Consider the following 6,544-nt stretch of genomic DNA (forward strand, 5'->3'; position numbering starts at 1 on the left):
AATACCATGGCTTGGGTCAGGCACACCTTAGTTCTCAAGCTGACATCTTTGCTCTTCAACACTTTAAAAAGGTCTTGTGCATAGCAGATTTGGTGATTTCTTGACTGCTGATTCCATGAGTGGTGATGGTTGATCCAAGAAGAATGAAGTCCTTGACAACTTCAATATTTTCTCCATTGATAAGAATGTTGCTTATTGGTCTGGTGGTGAAGATTTTTGTTTTCTTTACACTGAGATACAATTCACACCAAAGGCTGTGCTCTTTGATCTTCAATAGTATTTTAAGTCCTCTTCACTTTCAGTAAGCAAGGTTGTATCATCTGCATATCACAGGTTGTTAATGAGTCTTCCTCCAATCCTAATGCCATGTTTTTCTTCATAGAACCCAGCTTCTTGGATTATTTGCTCAGTATACAGGCTGAATAAGTATGGTGAAAGAATACAACCCTGTCGCACACCTTTCTTAATTTTAAACCATTCAGTGTGCCCATGTTCTGTTTGAACAACTGCCTCTTGGTCCAGGTACAGATTCCTCATGAGCATAATTAAGTGCTCCGAAATACTCATACTTCACAATGTCGTCCATAGCTTGTCATGATCCACACAATCGAAAGCCTTTGTGTAGTCAATAAAGCATAGGAAAACACCTTTCTGATAGTCTCTGCTTTCAGCCAAGATCTGTTGGACATCAGCAATGATATCCCTCACTCCGTGGCCTCTTCTGAATGTAGCTTGAACCTCTGGAAGTTCTCTGCCAATGTATGCTTACAGTCATTTCTGTATTAATTTTAGTAAAACTTTACTGGCATGAGATATCAAAGAGATTGTCCGATGATTTCTGCATTCCATTGGGTCACCTCTCTTTGAAATGTGCACAAATACAGATCTCTAACAATCAGTTGGCCAGATAGTTTTCTTCCAAATTTCTTGGCATGGATGAGTGAGTGCCTCCTGTGCTGCCTCACTTTCTTGAAAGATTTCAAATTGTATTCCATCAATTCCTGGTGCCTTGTTCTCTGCCAATTCCTTCAGTGCACCTTGGATTTCTTCCTTCAGTATCACTGGCTTTTCATCATATGCTACCTCTTGAAATGGTTGAACATCAACCATTGCCTTTTGGTAGAGTGTGTTCCTTCTACCTTCATTTGATGCTTTCTGCATCATTCAATAATTTACCCAGAGAATCCTTCAATAACGATGGATTAGTCAGCTAGGCATTAGTAAGCTGAATGGACTGGTATTGGTCCTTTTGAATCTGAGAGTACAATAATTTACTATGTCAGAAATGGCAAACTGAAGAGGAATGACATTTACATTATTCATCAAAATGAACACCTAAAGATCCATCTTTAAGTACAATGCTGTCTGTGATAGGATAAAATCCATACGACTAGAAGAAAGACTAATTAATACAACTAGTATTCAAATTTACACAAGAACCACTAAAGCCAGTCAAAATGAAATTAAAGAATTCTGCCAATTTCTTCCATCTAAAATTGCTTAAACATGTTGTCAAAATGCATTGATAATTACTGGTGATTGGAATGCAAAGGTTGGAAACAGAGAGAAAGGATCTGTCATTGGAAAATATGGCCTTGGTGATATAAATAAATGATGTTGGAGATCACAAGGTAAAATATTGCAAGACCAATGACTTGTTAATTGCAGACACCTTTTAAAAACAACATAAAAGAGCCCCCATCTTCCATACAAGCGTTAGGCTGCCGGCGGCACTTATAAGTCTGGACATTGCTGTTGCGGCTTCGGTTCCTGTGGAGCATTTCTGCAGGACCAAAACCATAAAAGACAATTTTCAGATCACCACGATGGCTGAAAATGGTGATCGTGAAAAGATGGCTGAACTGGAGGCCAAAATCTGTCATCAAATTGAGTATTATTTTGGTGACTTTAATTTGCCACAGGACAAATTTTTAAAGGAATAGATCAGACTTGATGAAGGCTGAGTACCTTTCGAGACAATGATAAAATTCAACAGGTTAAACCGTCTAACAACAGACTTTAATATAATAATAGAAGCATTGAGTAAATCAAAGGTAGAACTCATGGAAATAAGTGATGATAAAACTAAAATCAGAAGATCTCCAAGCAAACCCCTCCCTGAAGTGACTGATGAGTATAAAAATGATGTGAAAAACAGAACTGTTTATATTAAAGGCTTTCCAACTGATGCAACCCTTGATGACATAAAAGAATGGTTAGAAGATGAAGGTCAAGTACTAAATATTCAGATGAGAAGAACATTGCACAGAACATTTAAGGGATCAATATTTGTTGTGTTTGAAAACATTGAATCTGCTAAGAAGTTTGTAGAGACCACTGGCCAGAAGTACAAAGAGACAGACCTGCTAATACTTTCCAAAGAAGATTGCTTTGCAAAAAAGAATGAAGAAAGAAAGCAAAATAAAGTGAAAGCTAAATTATGAGCTAAACAAGAACAAGAAGAAAAACAGAAGCTAGCAGAGAAGATGCTGAAATGAAATCTCTAGAAGAAAAGATGGGCTGCTTACTGAAATTTTGGGGTGATTTAGATCATCAGACGTGTAGAGAAGATTTGCACATCCTATTTTCAAATCATGGGGAAATCAAGTGGATAGATAGACTTTGTCAGAGGAGCAAAAGAGGGAGTAATTCTGTTTAAAGAAAAAGCTAAAGAAGTATTGGATAAAGCCAAGGATGCAAGTGACGGTAACCTACAATTAAAGAACAAAGAAGTGACCTGGGAAGTACTAGAAGGAGAGGCAGAAAAAGCAGCATTGAAAAAAAATTGTGGAAGATCAACAAGAATCTCTAAACAAATGGAAGTCAAAAGGTCGCAAATTTAAAGGAAAAGGAAAGGGAAATAAAGTTGCCCAGGCTGGGTCTGCTAAAGGAAAAATACCGTTTCAGGGAAAGAAAACTAAATTTGATAGTGATGATGAATGTGATAAAAATGGGGCAGCTGGACCAGTGAAAAAAGCAAGAGAAGAGCCAGAGAGAGAAGAGCTTGCATCAAAACAACAGAAAACAGAAAATGGTACAGGAGACCAGTAGTTTAGTATAAACATTTTAGAATTCATTTTATTTAGGTTTGAATCTACTTTCTCTCTGGATTTTGAAAAAGAAAATCGAATTAGGTCCACTTCAATGTCCACCTGTAAAAAAGAAAAGACTTTTGTTGTTTTGTCTTTTTTGTTATTAAATGTTTTTAAATGTGTAACTGCTATCAGATGATTCAAAAGGAAGATTCTTCCACGAAATTACGTTTTTAATATGAGAATATATTAGTATAAACTTTAATAAAAATATATGCTATATAAAAAAGCAAGTAGTTCCCCCCCAACTTTTTGTTTTTGTGCCTAAAGCATTAAAGAATTTGTTATCTTAAACCATAAAAAATAAAAATAAAAATAAAAAATAAAAGACAACTATACACATGGACCTTATCAGAGGGAATACACAGAAATCAAATTGACCATATCTGTGGAAAGACCCTGGAAAAGTCATTCATCAAAAAAAGGCCAGGGGAAGACTGTGGAAGAGACTATCAATTGATCATATGCAAGTTCAGGCTGAAGCTGAAGAAAATTAAAATGAATCCACAGACATAAAATAGGATCTTGATCAAAACCCACCTGTATTCGGAGATCATCCCAAGAACAGATTTGATGCAACAGACACTGTCTGAAGACCAGATGTGTTGTGGTATGACATAATAAAAAACATCATACATCAAGAAAGAAAATGGTTATTAAGAAAAAAAGAAAGAAGAAAAACACCAAAATGGATGTCAGAAGAGATTCTGAAACTTGCTCACCAGCATAGAGATGCTAAAACAAAGGGAAGAAATGAGGAGGTAAAAATTTTTTAAAGCTGAACAGAAATGTTCAAAGGATAGCTTGAGAAGACAAAGACAATTTTAAAAATGAATTGTAAAAAGATATGGAGTTATAAAACCAAAAGGGAAGATTATGCTCAGCATTACCTAAACTGAAGAAAAAAATTCAAGCCTCAACTTTAAATATTGAAGGGTTCTATGGGCAAAAGATTGAACAATCCAGAAAGCATCAAAAGAAGACAGAAAGAACAGAGTCACTGCACCAAAAAGAAATGGTTGATGTTCAGTCATCTCAAGAGGTAGCATATGAACAAGAACCAATAATACTGAAGGAAGAAGTCCAAGGTGCACTAAAGGCATTGGCAAAGACAAGTCTCTTGGAATTAATGGAATATAAATTGAAATATTACCACAAACTGATGTGACACTGGAGGCACTCACTCATCTATGCCAAGAAATTTGGAAGACAGTCAATTGGAAGGGATCCATATTTGTGCCTTTTCCAAAGACATGGAGACCCAATGGAATGTAGAAATCATCAGGCAGTACCATTAATATCGCATGCAAGTAAAATTTTGCTAAACGTAATTCAAAAACTGCAGTAGCCGTATATTGATTGGGAGCTGCCAGAGGTTCTGTTCAGATTCAGAAGAGGATGTGAAATGAGGTATATCATTGCCTATGTCACACAGAACTTGGCCGAAAGCAGAGAATACCAGAAAGATGTTTATCTATGCTTTATTGATTACACAAAGGCTTTGGATCGTGTGGATTATTACAAGCTATGGACAACATTATGGAGAATGAGTATTCTAAAACACTTTGTGCTCATGAGGAACCTGTATATAGACAAGAGGCAGTTGCTCAAACAGAACAAGGGAACACTGAATGGTTTAAAATTAGGAAACAGGTGTGCCAGGGTTGTATTATTTCACCATACTTTTTCAATCTGTATGCTGAACAAATAATTCAAGAAGCTGGATTTTATGAATAAGAATGTGGCTTCAGGATTTGAGGACGATTTGTTAACAGCCTGAAATATGCAAATGATAAACCTTGCTTGGTGAAAGTGAAGAGGACTTTAGGTACTTACTGATGCAGATCAATGACTTCTTCAGTATGGTTTGTACCTCAATGTCAAGAAAACAAAAAGTCTCACCACTGACAAATAAATAACATCCATATAAATGGAAAAAACATTAAAGTTGTCAAAGATTTCATTTTGCTTGGATCAACCATCAACATTCATGGAAGCAACAGTCAAGAAATTAGAAGTATTGCATTAGACGTATTGCACAAGACTTCTTTAAAGTATTCAAGTGCAAATATGTCAGTTTGAGGACTAAAGTGCACCTAACCTAAGTCATAGTATTTTCAATAACCTCATGTGCATAGACAAGTTGGACAATGAACAAAGGTCACAGAAGAATTTTGATGCATTTGGGTTATGGTGTTGGAGGAGAATATTATAATGGACTACGATAAGAACAAACAAAATTGTGTTGGAAGAAGTACAGCTAGAATGCTCCTTGGAAGGTTGGATAGCCAGACTTCATCTCTCATACATCGGACAGATTGCTAAAATAAGGGTCAACAAAAATAAAAGGAAGACTCCCAACAAGACGGATTGGCACAATGGCAGCAGCAATGGGCTCAAGTGTAGCAACGATTGTGATGTTGGCACAGGACTGGGCAGTGTTTGTTCTGTTGTGCCTAGGTTGCTATATAATTTGGAGCTAACTCAATGGTACCTAACAACAATGAACAGAATATTGAATAATGCAGTCTGCATCAAAAGAAGATGGAAGGAATACGTAGAGTCACTATACCAAAAAGAATTGGCTGATGTTCATCTGTTTCAAGAGGTACCACATGACCAAAAACCGATGGTATTTAAGGAAGAAATCTAATCTGCACTGAAGGCATTGGCAAAAAAACAGGCACCAAAAATTGATGGGATACAAATTGAAAGGTTTCATCAAACTGCTGCAGCACCGTAGGCACTTACTTGTCCATGCCAAGAAATTGGGAAGCTACCTGGCCAACTGATTGGAAGAGGTCCATGTTTGTGTCCATTCCAAAGAAAAGTGATCCAGTGAAATGTAGACATCATCAAGCAATATCATTAGTATCACATACAAGTAAAATTTCAATGAAGATAATTAAAAAACGATTGCAGCAGTACATCCACATGGAGCTGCCAGAAATTCAAACCAGATTCAGAAGAGGACATGGAATGAGGGATATCAGTGCTGACATCAGACAGATGTTGGCTAAAAGCAGAGAGTACCAGAAGGATGTTTGCTTGTCTTCATTGATTATGTAAAGGCATCCAACTGCCTGGATCATAATAAACTATGAATGGCACTGCAAACAATGGAAATTCTAGAACATTTAAGTATGCTCATGAGGAACTTATACATATACTAAGAGGCAGTTGTTCAAATTGCACAAGAGGACAATGAATAGATTAAAATCAGGAAAGATGTGTGTCAGGGTTGTATCTTTTCACCATATTTATTCTATCTGTATGCTGAGCATATAATTTGATTAACTGGATTATATGAATTAAGAACATGTCATCAGAATTGGAGGAAGACTCATTAATAAATATTGAAATCTTTCAAGAAAGTGAGGCGGCACAGGAGGCACTCATTCATCTCTGCCAAGAAATTTGGAAGACAACTATCTGGCCGACTGATTGGAAGA

At 36.5% G+C, this 6,544-nt stretch overlaps 1 protein-coding gene and 1 pseudogene across 1 annotated transcript in view; one reads left to right on the forward strand and one right to left on the reverse strand.

Annotated features, from left to right (window-relative positions):
• Positions 1–6,544, reverse strand: part of SYT16 (synaptotagmin XVI) — a 278,525-nt gene that overhangs the window by 9,208 nt on the left and 262,773 nt on the right. The gene's annotated exons all lie outside the window — the stretch shown is intronic.
• On the forward strand, positions 1,827–3,051 carry LOC102813685 (annotated as a pseudogene).

This window comes from Chrysochloris asiatica, unplaced genomic scaffold (assembly GCF_000296735.1).
Source record: "Chrysochloris asiatica unplaced genomic scaffold, ChrAsi1.0 scaffold00067, whole genome shotgun sequence".
In the NCBI taxonomy this organism is placed as follows: domain Eukaryota; kingdom Metazoa; phylum Chordata; class Mammalia; order Afrosoricida; family Chrysochloridae; genus Chrysochloris; species Chrysochloris asiatica.